A 25061-nucleotide genomic window follows, 5' to 3' on the forward strand; every position below is an offset into this window, starting at 1 on the left:
AATTCTTTATATTTTATTAAATTGAGATTGAGACTTCGCATTTAAAGTTCTATGACGCACACCGTTAATTATCGCACATCTTGTTTTGTTAATATTATATATATTTATTTACATTGAAAACGATGAAGTTAATAAGTTGAAATACGTAATTTGTTGCACTAAGTTTCTCATCGGAATTTGCCAAATAGAAAGTTTGTATATGCATAATTGAGTCTGATAGAGTTTTAATTCTAAGTTCGTAATGTAAGCCGCGTCAGAATAGCGATATTTCTATAGTGTTCTTTTGATTCAATTTTTACCCAAACAAGACACAGTGCCACTTTAAAGTAGGGAGCTACTATCGGGGGCATAAGTTGCAGGGATATTTTGAAGGGAGATGAGTAGCAAGATGTCTGTTCACATTACACTTGAACTTCTGCATGTCAGTACAGTTGGGAAAGCAGAATCCCGGAAAGGGAGTTCCAAAGTCTAGCAGTTCTGGGGAAGAAACTATTGGAGTAGAAGGCTTTCTTACACCTAGGGATCTCTACTGTTTAGCGGTGGGATTTGGCTTAGTAAAGATAATTATTTAAATACTAATTGTGTTTTTCTTTGTTCACTCAAAATAAGGTATATTGACACTGAGATTGAATAGATTACTATGATAAAGGCTAGATTTATAGAGACAATCTGGATATAAATTTTGGCAGCGACCATTTTGCTTACATTATATTTAAATTTCTGCATTTTGGTATGATCCGAGAAACAGTGAACAGCGAACGTAATTCTAATTGCTGTCGACTAAACAAAAAATTGTCAAAGTAGAAAATCCTCCGGTATCTAGGTATGCTTACAGTGAAGACGTAGGATAATATTTCCAGCTGGATGGGTCGGACGTATTTATTTACATCGAAAGGGAACAAGTTAATCGGAGCATATAATATGGATGGATTTTTGTAAAATAAGCACAAGAATGCAGTACGGTAACGATGCAACACAGCCTGGAGCTTGGCAGACAGGGCGAAATGTATTAGGTTTGATATGCCTTTTAACACCCAATCAAAGGAGGAGAAGTAAGTGGTTGCTACATCAGCCTATATGTAACAACAATACTATATGCATGAGTGAATGGTACCTTCATAAAAATATAAGATGCTGGCAGGCGTGAAAACCTTTTTAGCCCGGTAAAAGGAGGCTAGTGACTTAGCAGCATTTTCTATTTAATTATTTAACTTAATTTTACCATAGAATGTAGGACAGAGGTTTTAAACGTTGGACTCTCGGGAAATAAGAAATATATTTTTTATTGCATTTTCTCATCAAACAAGGCACAGTTCAATTTTGATAGAAGGGACTACTATCTTGGATGTAATTTACAGCGATACTATGTAGGGAGTTAAGCAGCAAGATATCTGTTTACATTACATTTAAACTTCTGCAGATACCCCAAAACTAATTCTAACGTCTAGCAATACCAATGAAAGAAACTATTAGAGCAGAAGGCCTTCTGGAATCTGGAGATCTCTACTGTGAAGGGGTGGCATTTTGCTGCTTGTCAGGTTTGTCGGGGTTATTTACGTCGAGGGGGTACAAGGGCTTGTAGTTCGTCGGAGCACCTACAATTAAGTAGAATACTTAGCTTAATAAAATAGTTTTCTTATTGGGATGTGACGAATAGTTATTTAAAATGTCATACCATTCTAACAAGTGTCTGGAGTTCTACTAAAGCATAGCACGTTATCGTAAAAAGCAACTGTCATATCAATGAAAAAACACATAAAATACATCAATTATTGTGAAAGTGTTTAAAGGCTATATCAATGCATTTCGTAGGAAACACCGTGGAAACGAGTTAGCATATTCAAGTACACGTTACTTTCTATTTTCTCATTTGAAGAAGAGATTCTACCCTCGAAAATAAGGGACATCAACACCTACCATCTTGTACGACACATTATGTTGGCAAATACACGTAATATCATTGAAAGTTATTAAATTTTTTTTTCTAATATTATCATTATTCTTTATATGCTAACTCGTGTCCACATTATTTCCTACAAACCGCATTGATATAGCCTTCAAACATAACTCCTTTCACACGAAGCGAAGTACAACATCCTTCTCACACCAATTATTTCTATTAATACTTACTAGAAAAAGAGTCGGAGAAAGTTTAATTTAACTGGCTATACCTTTGTTCTCACCTTCCGCTGTTGTAAAATCTCGGTGAATATCATTTTTATCGGGGGTTTATTAAAACACAGCATACTAGAGTAAAAACAAAAACAAAAAAACATCAATGAAACGGACAGAGCTAACAGACGAAGAAGTGCACCTAAGGTTCTTGATATGTATTTTCTGGGCTTTTTTAAAAGTTGCATATTTTTTAAAAACATTTTCGCCTTAAACAAAGCGTATTGCCACATTGCCATAAGAACGTAAAGTATTACTATTTGAGATCGTGTCTAACAGGAGTTTGAGGTTTGTGCTATCCCCTGACACGTTCCTCAATCCTAATAAACCTTCTTCCTCCTTTCTTCTTTGTGTTGTACAGCCTGAGCACATTAGAGTTTGGGTGGGGGAACTGTACTAACAATTTCAGTGTGTCTCTATCCAGTTTTTTCAGTTCTTCCTGTGTCTATCCTAAAAAACTGCGCTGTACCGAATTACAGCAACCGCCCATGAATTGATGGCTGTGAACCAGTTCCTCTCATTCAGTCAAGATTCCAGGAGAAATTTGAGTCTCTTCATATACACTTCCTTCGTCTTTTCTTTTATTTCATTGCAGAGAATCGTGTCAAGTGCTAGCACCCTCAGGTACTTGTCGCCTTCAGCATCAGGATCTCCTAATCTTTTACCATTTAGCAAAATGACTGCCCTCTTCCCTCCTTTACTTCACATTTTTGAAATTCCAAACTCCATATTTATGTTTTCACTCCACTGCTGCAGAGTTTTAATCAAAGTATCAATTTACTTTTTAGTTTTGTCAAAAAATTTCACATCTTCCATAAATAGCATGTGGCTGATATTGGGCCCGTGCTTCTCCAGTTGTAACCCATCTTTGTCTCTCTTAGTACATATGTCAATGGTAAAAGTGCTATTGCGAAAAGAAGTGGCGAAAATGAATTTCTTTGGAAGATGCTGCGTCTGATGTTGACTGCCCCCAATAGTTTCCTATCTGAAAAAAGGTTGGTTTTCCAACTTATCATACTTTTCTCTATGAACTCGATTACATTTTCATGTACTCCCCTATCCAGAGTACCAACGAATGCGGCACCATGTCATAAGATATTTTATAATCTATCCAAGCTACATTCAAGTTTGTTTTTTTCTCCTTTTGCAGTTTTTTAAAATACATTTATCAATCGATAATTTGTCTTCTGTACCTAAACATCTTTTCTTCCCTCTGGATGATTATGTTAGATTGTGCCAGAAAGCAGACTGACTTTAGTGAGAAGGACTATTTTAATCATTTAAGATCCTGCTAAAGGACTAATTGTAAAAAATTACAGACCAATTGCTTACTTGAACTTGCTTTGGAAGACATTGACAGAACAAAAGTATATGACTACCATCATTTGGTTCACAAACAGTTGAGGAAAAAGGCGGTTTCGGAACAAAAGATTTATTATTATTATTATTATTATTATTATTATTATTATTATTATTATTATTATTATTATTATTATCTTAAGTATTTCATTATTATCATCATACATATTATAACTTTTTATTACTATTCATTTTATATATTCTAATTTATGTGTGTTTTATTTTGAGCGTGACGGACAGACCGACAGACATATAACGATTTTTTTTTATTAGATCTACATATACAAGAATATAAAATAAAACTCTGTAAATTTGGATTTACAAACAGGTATTATTCGACAAGGATCACACAATGCGTATTTAGAAAATTCTGAATGCTTCTTTTCAGCGGAAAGATATTAGCAAAGTATTATTAATAGTTAAACTATTATTTTAGTCTTCAGCGTATAAATGCAGCTGCAACATATACAGCGAATCATATTTGCATAACACATAATGGAGAAAGGGTTTTGAGAATACAACAATACATAGGTGGAAGTATGTTATGTAATTGCCGAACAACGCCGGCTAGGAAGCAATATTCAGCCATCTATGTATCAATCTATCTATCTATGTATCTAGCGGAATAACAAAGTTGAATCGTAGGAACCATGAGTTGAGCGAATAAACGTGCAGAAGGAGTTAAAAGGATCAATGTTGTGACATTAATCAAACTTTGTGATCGGTCGGCGGCACCGGAAGTTTGGAAGATGGATGACCGGATCTGACGTGTTAAGGGTTCCGATTTTGAGTAACTGAGTTAATTTTAGCTGGGTTGGGTTTAGGAGGTTGAAGAAATAGGACACGAAGGGGGCGACGGGTTCCAAATGGAAGGTCACCATTTGCACCAGTCTGCTATGACAAAAACGCCGGGGAAGTGAATAAAATATACATAAAAACAACCTTTCGTCTTGAGTTCCTGTCTCGCATGCGTCTTTGATTATAATAGAACCAGGTTCCTTCGAACGTTGGTGAATCTCTACAGGAGTGAGCAGCAGAAAACTGGTAGTCCACATTCATCACATATGTGCATTAATCTATGTTCTGAAACGAAGATAAGACGAACACGTCTTTAAAATAGGCATTAACTAAACGGTAACAGTTTGATAAATACTGCTCGTAAATAAAAGAAGTTGAAGAACAACAAACAAATGGATAAACACAAATAAGTAGATGAGCAACAGACTCTTAAAAATACATAATATAACAAGTATATTTAGATGGAGTTCAGATAAATCCAGGATACATAGTAAGCGAGAAGCAATAGAAAAAACTTGTTGTAAATCCGGGTTAAAAATCGAATTGTATATCCGGGTAGTTAGAAGAATAAAATGCAAGCTGTAGTATAGTTTTCCATATGTTGATATAGAAAGATTTTTTTAAGTTGTTCAGTCCAAATGCACAACCTAAATGCAACATGTTTCCTAAGACCAGAATAAAATAAATGAAACGCTACAAAAAAGATTGAACGTATTAAATCTATTTAGACCAAAGAAATGAATGTAAATAAATAATGAATGTTAATAAATAAATGTCAGGATGGCCAGACAGTTGTAGACAATAAGGAAAGGTTTATCTATGATGGAAAACTTATCAGGCGAAATAAAACTATTTACATATTCGAAGAGCCTAATTCTAGAGATTGGTTTATTTCTTCAAAATATTGGAAAATAAAATATTAATAGTAAACTACTGGACAAAAACGAAAGTTGTTATACATTATTTAAAACATTTACTATATATAAAAAATATCCGTAAGAAACACACACACACACACACACACACACACACACACACACACACACACACACACACATATATATATACCTGCATGCGTATCTCCCTCTCTCGCAATATATATATATATATATATATATATATATATATATATATATATATATATATATATATATGTGTCTGTCTGTCTGTCGGTGTGTGTGTCTGTTGTTCTGACTAGCTGTCTGTTTCCATATTTTCAAACTCTATATGCTCCGAAACTAAAAGTCGCAGAGCGGCGCTAGAGGCCCCAAATCATCGCGTCTTTTACGGGCCGTTCTTTTATTGGCCTCTAGTCAGTTAAAATTGTTTTTAAGGATTAAAAAGAGCCAAAAAGGATCAAAATTGAAACAAAAAAACATTTCGTACATTCACCTTAGTTTACTTTTGATTTTCCATCAGTTCATATGTGTATCACATTGGTACAGTAGTAACCTCAACAGCTTTTAATGCTACAGTTGCGGTCTCGATTCTAGCTGATGGCACCTAACTGCCTTTTTCAAACTTTTGAAATCATGATTCTACAATAATATATGCAGAATCAGGAAAAATTAAAATATCATATTTAAACGTATTTCATGCCTGGGCAAAGTCTCCCTCTGTGTGTGTGTGTGTGTGTATGGAACGATAAAACTGCCGCCCTAAGGAAAACCGCACTATAGCTTATTTTAAAACATTTATTAAAAAGATCAATTTATATAATAGAGCTGACATCTATTCAATGTAGCCACCTTCAGTCTCAATCACCGGTTTTATACGGGTGCAGAACTGGTAGCATACCTTTTCCGCAAGTGCCAGCAAGAGCTCGGCGAATACTCGGCGGATGGCGGCGATCAGGCTGGCTTTGTAATTGTGGAGAGTCATGTTAGTGATGTTCTTGTATGACCAAACTAACTAACCCATCGGGTTCAGGTCGGGGAGGAGTAGGGCAGTGAAAGAAGGATTTAAAGTCATAGTATACTTTCTGAAGCCAAGCCTGGATCTCTTTGGACTTGTGGGCCGGCGCCGAATCCTGCTCTTACACCCAGGGTCTGCCAGCGGTCACCTGATTGAATCAGAGGATCACCACACTCTTCATCACATCCAGGTACACTTTGGTGTTGACTTTTAAGCCGACTTCGAAGATGTGAGGTGGCATGTTGTGGCCCTCACTTGAAACCACATCAAAGACTATAACCGTGGCTGAAAACTGTTTTCATTACCCTAAGCAGGTCCCTTTTATTTGTGTCAACCAAGCGGTTCATTTTCAAGGTGCTAACTATGGTCGTGTTGTCATAACTTGCATCGGTGGAGAGCATGAATTGTACAGCGTCGCATCTCCGATCGCGCGTTAGAAAATTGTGTAACTTTCAGACATGATAGACGGATCCTATCGCCCTTGGAATTTGTGCCCAACTGACTAACTAGTAACTGGTCTTCAATATTAAAAAAAACGATTTTCATCAAATAGAAATGGAATCATTGCGTCTTTTCTAGGGTTGAAAGTGTATATCGTTTCGCGTATATTATATATCAATAAAAAAATTGAAGAACTTATATATATATATACACATATATATTATTTATTATTAATTAATAATTACTACGTGCATAAAAGTAATTATTGACTAATAATTAATAAATAATATTCAAACAAAATTAAAAAAAATTTAAGATGTCCTAAAATGTGGGCGAAAAATGTAGACACAGGACAAATAACTCCTTTCTTATAATAAAACGCCCAGGGAGCGAAAAAAGAAAGAAATTAGTACGGAATCGTTAATAAAAAGTAACTAAAAATTCAACAATCTTACACACACACACACACACACACACACACACACACACACATATATATATATATATATATATATATATATATATATATGTATCGATGTAAGATAATGAAAATTATGGAAATAAAGTTCAAACTTGATGGAGAAATGCGAAAGGAACAAACAGAAGTTATTTTTCACCAAGTTATGAATTCTAAAGAAACAAGTTATAAATAAATCAATGATTTTAATTTGTTTCCCTTTCAATCGGTATCAGGATCAACAAAATTATTTTTCGATGCCAATAACGATTCCTTTAACTATCTTTTTTTATCTGATTTTGGTATATGCAAAATATTCCACTGCTGTTTGTAATAATGAAATATCAAATATTCAGTGATTGTAAACGACCAGAAAAACTAAAATGTATAGATCATCTTTTATGCGTGTTAGGTTTGAAAAAATATAGGCATATTTATCATGCGTTTTTACGGTAATCGCGAAAAATAACAATAATATGGTTAAATATTTAGAGATCTATAAAGAATCAGAATCTGAATCGATAAATGTATCGGAATCAGGAATTTAGTACGGAATCGGTAATTATATCGGATTGGGAAAAATAAAAAAGTGAACGTGTCTGTCTGTCTGTTTTTTTAATTTTACTTTTGTTAGTTTGAAGAGATCAAGGGTCTCCTTCTTGGGGCTAACACTTGATTCTATTATAGTTTAAATTTATATCCGAGGGCTCTTTAAAGAATAGACACTGTTCCCTTTATGGCTGATATCTGTATTTCCCTACAGCTTGGTTTTCCAGGGATTGCTTCTAAATATTTTTGAAGCTTCTTTTTTATTATTTGCCCCTGTTACAACTGGTATAATGTTTATTTATTTCAGAGACCATGTTGTTTTTAGATCATTTTTTATGTCTTGATATTTTGTTATCTTTCCCATTCTGCTCTATTGAGGTCAAATTCGTTTGGAACTGTGACGTCGATAATAAGTGCAGTCCTTTCGGGCTTGCTCCATATTACCATATCTGGCTTGATGGCCTTGTCTTTTATGTATCTGCCTGCCTGTATGTCTTTGTCGTAGAACACTGTCACTTTTCCATTTGATGTTATCGGTGGTGGATCATGTTCCCAGATGTTCGACGACCTATCTAGTTGCATCTCTCCACAGATGTTCCAATGTAAGTATCTACATACTTTGTTGTGGCGAGCGGTGTATCGGCTAGAAGGATCTTGCATCCAGACATTAGGTGGCTTGGGCTTTCAACAGCTGAGTGACAGAATCTGCATTAGTCGTTTTTTTGTAGACCAGCCATTTTCTTAAATCAATTTGTGAGTAAGCCTTGGTCTTGTGTAGCTATAATTAATCGTTCTTCATCAAATGGAAGATCCATAAGAGACAACGGGTATTGCCAATTGATTGATGGCAGTAATTTTGTTTTTTGGTGAGAGTTCTGATGAGAGAATTTTTTAAAAGTCGCTTGAAGTATTCTCCCTGCACTTTTTCTCTCATCTTTCCATGTTCAAGTGTCTCATTCTCCTCTACTCCCAGGTATTTATAGACACCATCCTCTTCAAGGTCTTCAATAGAGCCATTGTCAAGATTAAGATGTTCTAATGCTGTCCTTCTTCCTTTCTTTATGGTACACTTAGCGCATTTGTCGAATCCAAATTCCATGCAGATGTCTTCTGTATAATTTTTAACAATGCCTATCAGAGAGACAAGTTGTTTCTCGGATTCTGCATAAAGTTTCAAGTCGTCCATAAAGAGTAGATGGTTTACTCTTTTATTTCCTTCCTTCTTTCTTCCCATGCTGAGATTGTATCCAGCATTGGATCGCTTAAGTAGGTTACTTAGTGGATCCATTGTGAGGCAGAAAAGGAGCGGCGAGAGGCTGTCTCCCTGGAATATTCCTCGCTTGATCTTTATGTTTGGGGTCTGTATCCTTCCTTCCGTGTGCTGTAATGTAATTGATGTGCACCATCTGGCCATTTTTTTGAAGGAATGATGTAATATCAGTCTGCACATTGTACAACTACAAACAGCGAAGTATCCAGGAATGAGGTATACTGTCAAAGGCCTTTTTGTAATCAATCCCAGGCCATTACAGATTTCTTTGTCTTCTGCAGTCTTCTAATATGGTTCTGTTTACAAGGAGTTGATATTTTGTGCCTAGTTTTTTCCTCGTACACCCACTCTGCTCACTTTCAAGCTAATCATCAGCAATCAGATGGTCGTATGTTGCATCAGCGATTATCCCTGTTAGGAGCTTGTAGGTTGTTGTGAAGCAGCAGATTGGTCTATATTTGCTAGCCATGTGGGTGTCCTCATTTTTGGGAATAAGTGATGCACTATCCACAGTAAGCCACCCAGGCGGCCCTTCATCTCCACTGATGATTCTATTGAATGCCTTGCCGTAGTGATGATGAAGTGCGCTCAGTTTTTTCAGCCAGAAATTTGGTATTTAGTTTATTCCTGGGGTCTTGAAATTACTGCATTGAGCTACCATCCTGGAGACAGCCTCCTTGGTAATTTTTACAGCTGGCATCTTTTCTTTCTCCTTGTTCTCCTCTTTGATGGTATTTATCCAGTTGTTTTCTTTATGTACTTTAGTGTCTTCATAGAGTGGCCTCCAGAAGTTTTCAACTTCTTCCTGTATTGGTGGGGAGCTCACCTTTATTTCTTCTTTAACGAGGCTCCTATAGACAATTCTTGGGTTTGTTGCAAAAAGTTTATTTATCCTTTTTGCTTCAAAGCTTTTGGTTTTATTTTTTTTTGTGCAGCTAAGGCTTTTATCTCAGGCTGATGTTCTGCCAACTTAGCTCTTAGCTGTGCTTGGTCTTAGAGGGAATAATCAGTTTTCAACTTATTCACCTTCTTATTTATTTTTTTGCTTGGGGTTTCACAGGATAGGAATGCATATATCTGGGCAGTTTCCTTTCAGAGTCTGTCTATTTTCTGCTGGAGTTTACGTTTCCAGGCTGGGTTATATGATTTAGCCTTCATGTTTCCTCATTTACTCTCCTGGTGTTTGGGTAAGAGTTTTAATTGAATAAACCCGTATGTTGTATGATTTATTTCACTCAATAGTGCGTTAATCGGAGAGATTCTTTCGAGAGCATTGTTGACTTTTGAAACAAACACCTTGAAGGCTTTATTCATTCTAATTTTTTCCAGTTTGGCCCGATCTTCAACAGCTAGACATCGTGCGATTTCTATTCTGTTTGCCAGATCTTCCTCTAGTTCCAACTACTCCGCGTCAAATGTCACATGTTGAAATGGGACCTACTGTTGGTATGTCTGCCCATGTTTAAATTGTGTTGGGTCTGTTGGGAGTGATTCCTGGGGAGATGTTGCATTATTTGATGGAGCGACATGTCGGGTATATTTCTGGTTTGTTTTTGGTAGACATCTAAGCCTTGGACTTGTTGGCATTGTATCAGGGAGCTGTGTCATGTGAGAATTTGTTGTAGTGTCTTCTTGTTTGGTTTGGCAGATCTTGGGTATAGGGAGGGGATTTCTGATTGGGCAAATATTGTTTTTAGCCATTTCTGTTTTTAGCTGGGATATTTACTCACCAGAAAAGACATTGTTTTTCAGAAAATTAGATTTCTGGCATGTTAATTTTTCCTTCTCAATCCCCTTCTTGTTTGGGCAGTGGTGCTTCAACATCTTTTGCCATTGCTTACAACTGTCTGTCAGTTTTTGGTATTTTATTTTTGCGTATTCCATTGACCAAATCAATGTCCATTTTTCCTCCCTATTCCACTGAGTTTGGGCATATTCAGCAGTGTTAGATTTGGTAAAATCACTCGCTGCTTCACTAAAAGATTTCTTCTTAATTGACTTTCTAACATCTTTTGGGAGATATTTATGTATTTGCGATACAATTGAAAGTGACTTCTTAGTTGTAGTTGTTGTTGTTGTTTTCTTTTGGTAAGGGTGAAATTTTTATTTGAGCCTCGAATACTGTATTTTTTCCTCCCCCATTTCTCATACATGGAGTATGCGAAACAGTGAAGAATAATTTTTTTCTCCTCAAGAAACCACTTGACTTGGTTATAGTGTCTTTTCTTAGTGGTTCTTGTTTGGTCTTGCTGGGTTCCAGGACTAGAATTTGAATGATCTGGTGAAGTGCTCAGCTTAGTGTTTCCATTTGTGGAAACATCACAAGGAGAAGGTGCACCGTTATTTTCCTCATATGGCCCCGTGCTTAGCCATGCTAAGTGGATCTTTTTATCCTGGGCGACATCCTGCCAGTTTTATGATTTAGTTTTAGTTTTCATTTTCATTTCAATTCGAATATTTGGTGAGGGTTTACTTTAAATTAAAAATTGAAAGTATCCTCATACCAGAATCCCCGGTAAACCTCTGTACAGAGAGACCGAAGACACCCCAGGTTGGTGTCTAGTAGGCATTCAATTCTCTCTCTGTCTCTGTGTGTCTGTGTGTCTGTGTACATTTTCCTACACAATATCTCTGGCAATTTTCAGTCTACAGACTCGAAATTTGATATACAGTATACTGAGATTTGGGAAAATCTTTGCCGGCCAGAAATTTGGCTGTTAAGGGGTTAAAGTTCAACGATTTGACTTTTGAGAACTCTACCAAACTCCTCCGACAATTTTGGGTATGAACAATTGAAATTTTAGATATAGGTTCCTTGGACACGGGTCTAACTTAATAACTTGATTTGAACACAAAACAGTAAATATTAAGGGGTCATAATAGGGGTCATATTTAAAAAAATTGACCTCTGTGGTCTCTATCAACTTACTCAGACAATTTCTGGTCTAAACATTTGAAATTTTACATAAAGGGTATTAAGAGATATGGCAAGCTTTTTTTTTGGGGGGGGTCGAAAAATTTTAGTTACCAACATATACATGTATGCATGTTTGTATGTATGTTTGCATGTCTGCCCAAAACTTTCGACAAGCGACGGATTTTTACAAGATCAGTATCGTTTTTAAGTTCGACCTTTCAGACGACAAATATCGAATAAATGGCTTAAAATATTAATATTTTCACCTTCAACTGGGCACATTTCTACAGGGGTGGTCGCTTTTTTCGTCGATATTTTCGAAAGTTCTCCTCTCCTTTCGATTGTCTAGCCTTAATTTAAACCCACGTCCCTTCCGGTTTGGCGGTGGTCGTAACAGCAAAGATGTTAAGTTTTTCCCGTTCTTTTCCTCCTTCGCCGTATGGGTTCGAGCCTGCCTTCCCACTACCACTTTTTTTTTTTGCTCAACATACGCATCCAAACACTCGGGCAACGCCAGGCTGAAATTCTAGTATATATATATATATATATATATATATATATATATATATATATATATATATATATATATATATAGTGAAATTACTCTAGATGGAACTTATTGAGACGACCAAAATATCAGATAGTACTGTTTGTGTTATTATTTCAAAAAGACTGTGTACATGCGTATCCAATATTTTATATGCTAACAATACCACCTCGTCCTAACTTTTATTTTCTCTCTCTCCCCCCCTCTCTCTCTCACGCACACACACATATATAATTTGTATGATAATATGAGATTGCTTTCAATTCAAATACTACTGACATTTGCAAGATAAGAATTTGAAAGAATTATCTTTTTGAATAACGAGATTAATTTTCTTTATTATTTGATATCTGTCTAAAGTTGAGTAATTATTTAGCGACAGAACTGAAAAATTTCCTTTTTCCTTTTGAACGATTTACATCTTACAGAAAATATCTAATGAAATACACAATTCATATTACAGTAAAAAAAACTTAACAATAAACTAAATACACGCCATTTAGCGTCATATTAGGTTTCAAATGTATGTTTCCGTATATATATATATATATATATATATATATATATATATATATATATATATATATATATTCGTGTTAGTGTGTGTGTGCGTGTGTGTGTGTGTAGTCTGTGTGTCTACTGACACTCTTGGAATGTTGTTATCTTGTCCACTTATAAACAATGATGCTTCAACAGTACATGAATATTTCAGATGATGAGAGGAAGAACGAAAATGCAAATAAAGGGTATCTGATAAAAGAGGTGATGGAAGAAATGAAACTATGCAAACACTTATAAAGTAGAAGGGGAAATAGAAGAGACTAAGGCTAGTATTAGAAGGGATGAGAGGAGAATAGTGAATGCGCAAGAGAATACTATCATATCATAGTGTATTAAGACTTTTCCGTATTGTAAAAGAGAAGAGCGTGTTGATTATTATATAACAGTATTCTGATTTTGAGCTTGTAATCCTCGTAATATATTAGTATCAATCAATGTCAAGGTAAAGAAATTATATATATATATATATATATATATATATGAAATTTATTTATACAAACATTGATGGCTACATATGTGCATACATGTTTCTGTAATCACCAGCGTTGGGGGATTACGTCTTCAGGCCAAGAATTATCGTCGAGAACTCAATTTCAATAATATACACCTTCATATACCTGCTCTGTTTACTCATTGAACACTCTTTGGTAGACACATGTTGTTTCATTGGATGTACTTCTAGGAAACTATATATATATATATATATATATATATATATATATATATATATATATATATATATATATATATATATAAACCCCATGTATCGCTTTATTGCAGGTTAATATATTATTTTTAATTTTGAAATTGCTATGAAATGCAGAGCAGTGAAATTGTGTACACTGGAAGAGCGTAACAGGATTCATTATTTCTCAGATTTCTGTGGAATTGGAACACATATTTTGAAAGTTATGCTAATTTATCTATTTTCTGGTAGTTTTAAGTGTGTATCACTTTATTGCAGGTCTCCCAAAATGCCTCGAAAGGGTCGATTGACAGCTAGTGAAAAGGAACGGATTGTTGCAGGCCTTACAGACAGTTTATCTTTCGTAGATCTCACCAAGGACGTTGGAAGAGATCAAAGAACATTGTCTTCATTCGTTGAAAATCTAAACATCAAACCAAGGAAGGAGAAGGACACAAGAAAGTCAGTTTGCTCGTGATGATAGAAAAATTCGCCGTCAACTTATCAAGCAGCCGGGCAGCAACAGTGCTGCTATATTTGACAAGGCTGGATTACCTTCCTTGTCCAGAAAGATACGCTGTAATGTATTAAACAAAATTGCAACAAGTATAAAGCCCATGACAAGACCTGTTTTAAACCAAACTCATAAGGATAAAACGTTTGGCGTAGACTCAGAAATACATGAAACCAGCTTTCAAAATGTCCTTTTCACCAATGAGGACATAGTAACCCTTGATGGATCGGTTAGGTGGACCAAAGTTTAGAGTCATCGTTGATTGGGTCATCAACAGGGAGATGGAGGTGTCATGTTTTGGGCTGAAATAATCTGTGATTAACTAATTGGACAATTTCGAGAGAAGGAAGGTGTATATTTCATGGTTTGATGACCTCCCATTGGCGGGTCACCGCAAATTGATTTTTATGCACGACAATGCGCCATCCCACACAGCTAAGGCTCCGACATCTTTCCTTACGTCATCAAGCATTAGTAGAGAAAATTTGATTAGATGCCCACCTGGTTCTCAAGATATAAACCCAACTGAGCAGCTCTGGTCAACAGTAAAAATCAAATTTTATGAAGGATGTGTTCAATTTTCATCAAAGGATGAACTTTGGAGGAAGATTTTGGAATTTTCCTATAGCACCACATCATCTCAACTCTGCCAATTGACATCATCAGTTGACAAGAGGTGATTCAAAGTGATTTGAAGCTTAGGAATTATGTTGATAAATAAATATTTCCTTAAACAAAATAATGTGAAATTCGTTCTTATTTTTGGTTAATATTGTTACTGGATATGTTCTTTATTTCATATAAATAGAAATATAAAGTTAGAATATTGTTTTATTACAGAAAATATAAATTTTTAGATACTTGCAACAAAGTGATACACACTTAAGATTACCAGAAAATAGAAAAATTAGCATAACTTTCCAAATATTTGTTCAAATTCTACAAAAATCAGGGAAATAAGGCAATTTGTAATGCTTTTCCAGTGTACCAAATTTCACTTCTCTGCGTTTCATAGCTATTTCAAAATTTAATAATTTATTTACCTGCAATAAAGCGATAAACATGGTTCATATCTATAATATAAATCTGAATGTGTGTGTGTGTGTGCGCGTGTGTGTGTGTGGTCACGAATAGGCTCCTATATGGTTGACTATTTAAAAAAACTGATTACATATAATGATAGATGTATCGAGACACAGGAATGGGTATGTTTGATCTGGCAGAACGGTGGTTCATTAAAATTGTGGGGTCTTCGTTCGCGCCTGGTCCACAAAGTATGGAAATAAAAAATTTAAACATAAAAAAAAACCGTTTCCAAGTGTTTTTGATATAGATGTACATAAGAATACTTTGATAAGTATGTTTTAACTTAAATAGGGATGGCCTAATAAATTGTGGGTTCTGCGTTCGCGCCTGGCCTCCATAGAATGGAAATAGGCACAAACTTTAATAAAGACTTTTCATATCTAATTGCGTAAGTATACTTTGATAATTATGTTTCAGTTTGAAGAAATATGGTATAATAAATTATGGGGTGTTCGTTCGCCCCTGACCCCCATAGAATGGAAATATATCACAAAGTTTAACAAGGTTTTTTAATATAGATCCACACAATATTGTGATAAGTGTTTCAGTGTGAACATGTATGGTATAATAAATTATGGGTTTTATCTATTTTATTTTTACTCTCATCATATTTTGCTTTGGTTTTGATACCCCCAAATTCTAAGCTATCTCTTTACAACCCTTCCTTTTCATAACCTATCATACTTTCATAAATCAGTGTCCATTTTCCGTAGGCTATTTTTGAACCCAGATAACGACGGGTACTTTTGCTAGGATATATATATATATATATATATATATATATATATATATATATATATATATATATATATATATATATAATAGGATACGCATCAGGCGCGCTTGAAAACCAAGTCATGATGCAATATTACAAAAATAAACAAATATTTTACATGCTTGAACTTTATAATAATATAGAACATATTGACGGGGAACGAGACACAGACGACGAGGAACTACCTGTCACGTTCGCAACTTACACCTCTCTCCACCACCTCCACCGCCGTATTGTATATATATATGAATGTTTGTTAAATAAACCAAGTTTGTTTATAACAAAGTGTCTCATTATTCATTGATAAATGAACAGCGGTCATTCCAATCACTAGATGATTTACAACAAACATATGTATAAATGTCAAACACACTATGTCTAAGTCTATCTATGGATATATTAAAAAAATCTCTTATAGTTAAATTACAGGTGGTCTCATGTAGTAGAATGTACCCTGTCTCTAGATGAAACACTAAGACTTTTCCTAAAACGAACAACAACAAGAATACAGAATCTTCATACCACCCAGTATATAACACACACACACACACACACACACACACACACACACACACACACACACACACACATATATATATATAAATTCATGAAATATTAAACTGAGAGAAATGTGTAAGTGTGCTCTGATATAATACCCCATCTCTTCGCATATTTTTGAAGGGTAACCATTTCGAACCATTTTACATATTATACTTAATTATATATATATGCGTGTGTATGTATATATATATGTGTGTGTATGTATTTTTATGTGTGTGTATGTATTTACGCCGGTGGAACATAATATAATAGCTTGTATCTAACATAAGGTAAGAGGATGCTATCACTTAGATGGAGTAAAATAGCAGAAAAACCCCCTTCAAGCTCGAAGTATAAAATGGTGGAATGACAAAACAGATTTTTCAATAGGTTACCGTTTGTTTTGTTGGCATGTATATGAACACTTATTATAGTCTAAGAAAAACATGTACATATATTATGAACACTATATATATCTATATATATAAAAGCCAAAATGTTTGTTTGTGTTTGTGTGTGTGCGTTTTCGTGCATGCCCGAGAAAGCCTTTTTTTCCGAGAAGCGGTCAGTCGACTCACAACTTCTTAAATCTTTTTATATCGCGTCGAATATCTACGAGTTAACAACGGGGGTTATCTGTCCATTTAATTTGCCCGACTTTCCAAAGTTAAATATTCAACATTTTTCGTTCGCCGCATGTGGATTCGACTTTTTCTTATAAAAAAGAAGCGAACAGACTCGCAGTAAATAAAATACTGCCCCACACTGAAAGTTGCCCTCATTAAGTCGTCAAGTACGGGCACCTGCCAATTCTTAATCTTACTTAAATAAATTCAAACATGTTTCCGTTAAACGTCGCACGTTTTTTTTCACGCATTATTATTTTCCAACTGCGCGTCAAGGCTTCGCGTTCAATCCATCCTACATATCTACCAAAACTTTTTTGTTTTAAAACAAACACCCGAGCAACGATTTTTGTTTTGATTTACCCAAAAACACACACATCTCACAAACACCCGGGCAACGCCCCCCCCCCACTAGAATATTGTAGCAGAAGTAGCAATAACTAAAATGAGGGGAAAAAGAGCTTACCTCGGGTACGTCTGTTGTGTCACCAGTTGGGGGGAAAAAGAGAATTCCAAGATGGCGTCCGGGGGTTTTTATTAACATTTACCCCATGCAACTCTCGGAAAATCACGTTTCTGTCTCATGTGATTATGCAAATGGATAATCCCCGGCCACTATAAAAGCAGGAGGCTAGAGACGAGTCGGCAGTGTCCTGCAAACTGTGTGTGTGGGTGTTTCTGGCGATTGGAGTGTGTCTTCTTTTACCACGGTTATCACGGACAGGAATTCCCTCTCTTCTGGAGGTGGGCGATATTGACTATTTTGAAGTTGTACTGTTGCTGACAGAACATTTATTTATTTATTTTTTTTGCCTATTACATTTTTGTTTCAAATATATATAAAGCATAGATAGCTTTATTAAACATTATAAAGTCAGAGAAGTATTTATTTAATTCAGATTCATATTCTTTTATTACTGTGTGTTATACGTATTTCATTGGATGGCATGAATATAACAAACAAATCACCAGAGACTTATATGAGTTCCCAAGGAAAAGTTTATAGTTTTGTCTTTGGATTGAAAAGGACAAATAATGTTGAAATGAACAGAGAACTCTCATAAATTATAAGAGAAAACATAAAAAATAAAGATCTAACGAGCTAATAAGAAGTCTTACTTAATATAGAACATATTGACACCTACTGAATATGAAATAGTACATTTTTATTTAGACATAATGAGAGTACTAAAACTAATTTTTTCAATCCATTTTATAATTATTAGATTTGGCATTAAATTACCCTAAAAGGTTAACATTTTTCGTAAAAAGCAACCAAACCAAACAAAACCAAACGAGACATAAAAAATATTTGAAGATATATAGAACTTGAAGTATGAGAAATTTTATGAAAAAAAAAACGAGATTCAGCATTAAATCACACGAAAATCTGTTGATATGCCGTAAAATTAAGCAACCAAACCAAATCATTGAAGTCACTTAGAATATATCGATTCGAAATCGAACATTTATTTTCACTAAATCCAAATGCTTAGCGGCCGTCAGCAGAAGAAGGTAGGGGACAATGACGGTTATTTCCTTGAAGAATGTTATTGATCATTCACAGAAATCAATATTTTCAAACAGCACGCGGACTTCTATTTCAACCTAACTATATGACGATATTTATGAGGTGTTTAATCGGTAAGCTAAATGGGCACTTCGGTGCAGTATAAGTGAAATGAAGAACTAATGATGGCTGATTATTTCTGAAAGAACACAGACGGCCTCTGATATGGAAAAGATACCAACAATATATACTACTGAATCAGGTAAGCCATAATATTACTCTACGGTTCCATTCAGGTCAAAAGGTGGATCTTTCGCAAACAACGATTCACGTGGATATTACATTATAAAATGATCTATTCCGTAATCTGCGAGTGATCGATAAATAGGTCATCAATAGTCTGACGCCGATGGCTATCAATCATGTGATGATGGATCACCTACTATCTATTATATTGTAAATACAACCAACGAAGTTAATACTGGGAAGTCATCTGGAATTAATGCTATCCCTGTTTATGATTTTTGTTTTCGGGATTAGTGTATTACTGAAAAAATTCGCTTCTTGATAACTGACGTATAGATAAGCGCCTTTGGACCCCAGGGATAATGGACGCAATAATTTCTCTATTGTAATGTAAGGAGAAAGGAATTCGATCTGCCAATTATAGAAGTATGACCTTTTAGAGATTTTTAATGTGGCTTTAAGGCTCTTTCTTTACCGTTTTACTATGTAAATCTGCTTTTTTTAGTTAACTATGCCCATCGGTTATTCTAGAATGCCATAGCGGGTTTAGATCAAGTCATGATACGTCGAGTTCAGAAAAAATGTATAAAATAGCTGGTGGCACTTCAACATTTTGTGGACTTGAATAAAACTTTCGACATGTTAAATTAAACAGAATTATTCACATTAATCGGTAAAATTGGTGCCTACTGGGATTCGTCAAAATACTGTGACTTTAACGAGATAAAAAAATTAAAGAGTGTGGCATTTGTGCACAGAGGTTGTTATTAATATATTTTGCAATGGCCATCTGCTACTCATTTTAAAACTGTACATTCTGTGTTCTTCTACGTTTCCGAACCACTGGTAGGATTTAGAAGATAATTCGATTTAATGCTAAATCTCACATCTTCTAAGCCATTGCTTGGAAGCTCCTATTTGTCGATGATGCGATCTTCATTGCGCATACCGATCAGGATATGCAGATGATAATAGATCTAATCTGTCGAACGTGCACTCATCATCAATCTGGACAAAACTAAGGTAATCCTCACTACTCCAACAGAGCTTAACATTCACCCCAAACCAATATTTATATCTTTGCCTTATTCTTTTTCTGAGCTCGAACCTTTGAATCTGAAATAGATATAGGAATCAAAAAGGTTAGACTTGAAAAGTGCGTTTGGTCAGATACCGAAGCGGTACTCCTCTTACGCGGGTTGAACCGGTTCCTTCGAAAGAGGAAGATTCATGGAAGAATGAAAATCACAAGCGGTCTCCAGTCGCATGTATATCCTAATCAGAGGAAAGTGTGAAGTTATTACAGTTTATGCAAAGAGGCCACGACGTCCTACATACAGCGCATGTATGTTCTGAGAAAGAAGTTCGTTCATGGAATTCACAATTAGGTGTAGGAACCGATAGAGAGTGGGGGAAATTATTGATAGGGGTTTTGTTAGAGAATACCAGGCAGAAGCACTTAATTGTTTGTTTATCTGTATATCTATCTTTATTTAAATATATGTGTATCATTCTACTTATCGGTTTATCTAGCTACTTATCTATTTATCAATTTCTATCTATCTATCTATCTATCTATCTATCTATCTATCTATCTATCTGTCTGTCTGTCTGTCTTTATAAATATCTATCTAGATACGAGTGAACAAAAGAGATTTGAACGGCATGTCAAATTCTGTACCCGGTCAGTTTGCACTGGAAAGAGGCAAACAGGGAATGAAAGTGACTTGTCACATGTCACGTGTTCCGGTTTGCGCAAGTATAGTAAGCAGTTGGATTTGGGACACTAAGATGAGGCAGAGAGAGAAGAACTCTAAGAAGGGAACATAGAAGATTCCCCCCCCCCCCATCAGCAAAAGCTCGTCGATCACTCCATTTTGCTATGATGAATACCTGGGAGTGAATACATAAATACCCATATCGTCTTGGGTCCTGTCTCGAGTATTTCTTAAAACAGATTCCAGTTTTCCCGGAGACGGATAACGAACCTACCAGAAGAATCAAACAGCTGAAACAAGTATATCGTCATGTATATGATACGTGTACTACGTACTGACCCGCACGCACCAGCACCACTAGATTAGCCTAATCACGGACCGTAAAATAGACAATTAGGACAAAGACAATAGTCCATTACACAACACAAGATATATAGATGTAGTCCGTTTATGATAAGAACACGACAGACATTTAGTAGTGCTACGCACACATTCAAAACACTACGATTCAACTATATACACACGTACATTTATAGATATCAACCCTCAATGCACAACAGTTTTGGCTAAACGAGTGTTTTTTATGAAATATTGGCAATGGAAGAATATAGATTGGATCTCAGTCGAGCACTTACCACGAGAATAACGATAGATCAGAGACAAGTTCGCAACGTATTTTCTGTGGGAAAGATATTGCAAAGAAGAGAAAAAGGCATCACCTACTATGGTATGCAATCGGTTTTGAACTGTGTCAAGGCAAGATATAGTGCTCAGAGTAGCCCCTGTCCAGAGACAGCAAGAGTATTCCATCTTAGGACGTACTTGTTTCTTATACAGGTGGAGGATAGCATCGGCAGTGAGATATCTAATGGAGTTGTAGAATGAGCCAACTATTATTCCAACAACCTCGGAAACGAATTTGATGTATATGGTCTCTTTCAGACCAAGCAGCTTATCAAAACATGGAGCCTCCTCAAAACGAGAGCCGTTCATTTCAATTCGGGCCAGATGGTGGTCAGAGGTTTATAGATTATTAGATTTATTTATTGTTATTATTTGCTATTGTATACGTGTGTTGATTACTAGCGGGGGTGCCCGGCGTTGTACGGCGTTGACAGGGTGTTTGGAGGTATGTGTTAAGCAAAATGAAATAAATAAAAAGTGGCAGTAGACAGGTAGAGGAGGAAAGGAACGCGAAAGAAAGCCTTTGCCGTTGCGGCCATCACCAAAAAGGAAGTAGCAAAGGTTTAAATTAAGGCTAGTCAATCAAAAAGAGGAAGTTGACTTTCGAAGATATCGACGAAAAAGTGATCCCATCCTGTAGAAAAGTGCCCAGTTGAGGGTGAAGAAATTAATATTTTAGCAAATTTTTCGATATCTGTCGTCCGAAGGGTCGAGTTTCAAAACGATACTGATCTTGCGAAAATCCGTCGCCTTTGTTGAATGTTTTAGGCATACATACATACATACATACATACATACATTTAAACAGACAGGTGAGATTTATATAATAGATTATTCCTATTATATATGCTTATTAATTGCTATTAATTACATTATGTATATTTATGGTAATTACATTATATATTATATATATATATATATATTATATATATATATTATATTATGTATATATATATATATATTGATTGATTGTAATTTATATTATATATGCTTATTGCGTTTTATTATTTAAATTATATATGATCATAGCATTGAAATTATATATCTCTATTGTGTTTTTTTACATTGTATACGTTTATATTGTTATTTATATTAATCTTGAGGATAAAGATCAATAATTGTAAATTATGAATCAGCTTCAAAAGAAATAACAAAAACAAATGAAATTGAGTGTACAATCGTTTCGGAATCGATATTCATTTTATTAATATTAACAAATAATATTGGCAATAATTGACAATAAATTTTTTTTTTAAATATTGTCTCCGCATCAGTACAAATGGAGTAGGGATAGGGAAGGGCACCAAAATAAGCTAGCATTTTGTAATAAGTAAAGTAGATGAATGTTTATAGTCTATATAAATGTTTATAGTCTATATAAATGTTTATAGTCTATATAAATTTGCAAAAACTTTCTAATACATTAATATTAGGTAATATTCATTTATTATTAATATTATCGAATACTGTTGCATAAACACACTAATTTTACATATAGTACTCTTATCATAATTATGATAATAATGGAATGGTATTGAAAATACGATAACTGCATTAAAATAAAAGTAGATGATTACATGAAGGTGCCGGCGTCAAATAGTGCTGAATATCGGGGAAACTATCTTTTATCATACTACGCTTTTATCATAGTCAAAAGAACAAGTATTATAGAAATGATATTTTTTTGACGCTAAACGTTTATAAAAAGAGAAGTACATTTTACTTTTAATTAATTCATATCAATAATGTTACGAGATCTGCGTTCGCTCATTGCATGCATACAAAGTAATGTGCATTACCTTTTATATATTCATACCAATAATATAGCGAGGTCTGCGTTCCCGCTTGCATTTATAAAAAAGGGCATGCATTTTATGTTAATTTATTCATAATAATATTATTGTGAGGTCTGCACTTGCGCTTATGATATATGCAAGCAAAATATGTTTTACTGTTAATTTATTCGTACCATATAGGCTCTATCAGTGTTTGACATATTATGAATACACACATACGGGTGCCTGCGCGTGAAAGTTTTGTGGCAGGAGGTGCGCAGTCTCCAACCACATCTCTCCTGAGTTGACCTTTGCAGACTCTACTAAACTCCTCCACCAATTTGGGGTCAAAGCACTTGAAATTTTAGATGTACGTTACTTGGACACGAGTCAAACTTTTTAATATATATATACATATATATATACATATGTATATATATATATATGAACAGTACATAGGGTCCAAGCAAAGTCGGGTTGAACTGCTAGTAATATATATATATATATATATATATATATATATATATATATATGTATACGTGGATACCTTCATATTAGTTATTTAGACTTATTTTATATCTTGATTTCTTTTATCTTTTGCCAGTTACATCTTATCTTCTATTAGTTTTAAATGCATTTTGAGTTTGGAATTTTACTTTCCGCACTTTCTTCCTACTATTGTTACCCTTATTAATCAATATAATAATTATTAAAAATCATCATCATCAATTATCATCAATATCGCAGTCACCAATCTCTTTACTTCCATTTCCTTCTATTTTTACTTATCATCATCACAATTAGAGTAGATGATTATATCTAAGCATGTAGATGCATTAATTATATACATTTTAAAATTTTCTTATGATTATTTTTGCTATGCAACTTTCAAAGCTTCGCGTAGTAAATAAGTAAAAAGGCTATGATGAGAAATGGGAGCGAGGACGCGAGGAGTGGTTTCCCTTTTCCATTCTTTCTCTTTCCCTCCTTTCCTTCTTTTTCTTTTCTTCTTTTCTCTCTTGCGTTTTTACCTTTCCTTCTTATCGCTTAACCTCTTCACTAATGTATGGCGGATGATAGTGGTGGGGCATGGATATACAAGAAGTCAACGTAAGTTGTAGATTTTCTATTCAAATTAAAAGCCTTTTCATAAACTGACTCGGATTAAATCTGAAACCACTTTTATGTCAAATCCACATTCCCTTTGTTTTATCACACACGCATACGAATACTATTCTTTCTAGTCTTCCATTATCTCTATCTCGATCTTTAACCCCTCTCCTATCCTTCCCATTCAACTCAGACTGACATTCGTACCCCTATTGGGTCTTATTTACGTACAACCAAATCTTATTTTTCACGACATTTGACGGAACCTCCTGGTATTAACTCTCTGTGATGACGAAGACCAGATATTTTCATTGCAAACTTTGCTTTCGTATAAGCTGTATCGCCTGAAGAGGTCTCTAGTTACCGGTAACTAGCTGACCAAAACATGCTAGGTACTGTGTAGCAATATATCTGCTTATGTAAAAACAAGTAAAGAGTATATATATATATATATATATATATATATATATATATATATATATAAAGAAAGATATAAAATGGCATATCCAATATAATTATAATACATTATTTTAAAAAACAGTAATCTACAAACACGCGAGTTCCGGAGTTCTACTCCTCTTCATGTCCGTAGATTACCGTTTAAAAATAATACATATATAAATAAAAAAATGGGTGACTTTCTAAGAAGAACACCGAATCTCCGAGGCGGAGACGTCAACCTTAATATCGTTAAAAAATAAACAACAAAAACTACGTATACATACAGGATGTCCATAAAGTCTGTGTGCAATTTTAAAATAAATTGTTTCAAAATCAAATCCTTTTTACATGTAATTTCTATTGCAA

The sequence above is a fragment of the Euprymna scolopes genome, chromosome 20 (genome assembly GCF_053919585.1).
Source record: "Euprymna scolopes isolate OS-2025 chromosome 20, ASM5391958v1, whole genome shotgun sequence".
NCBI lineage: Eukaryota > Metazoa > Mollusca > Cephalopoda > Sepiida > Sepiolidae > Euprymna > Euprymna scolopes.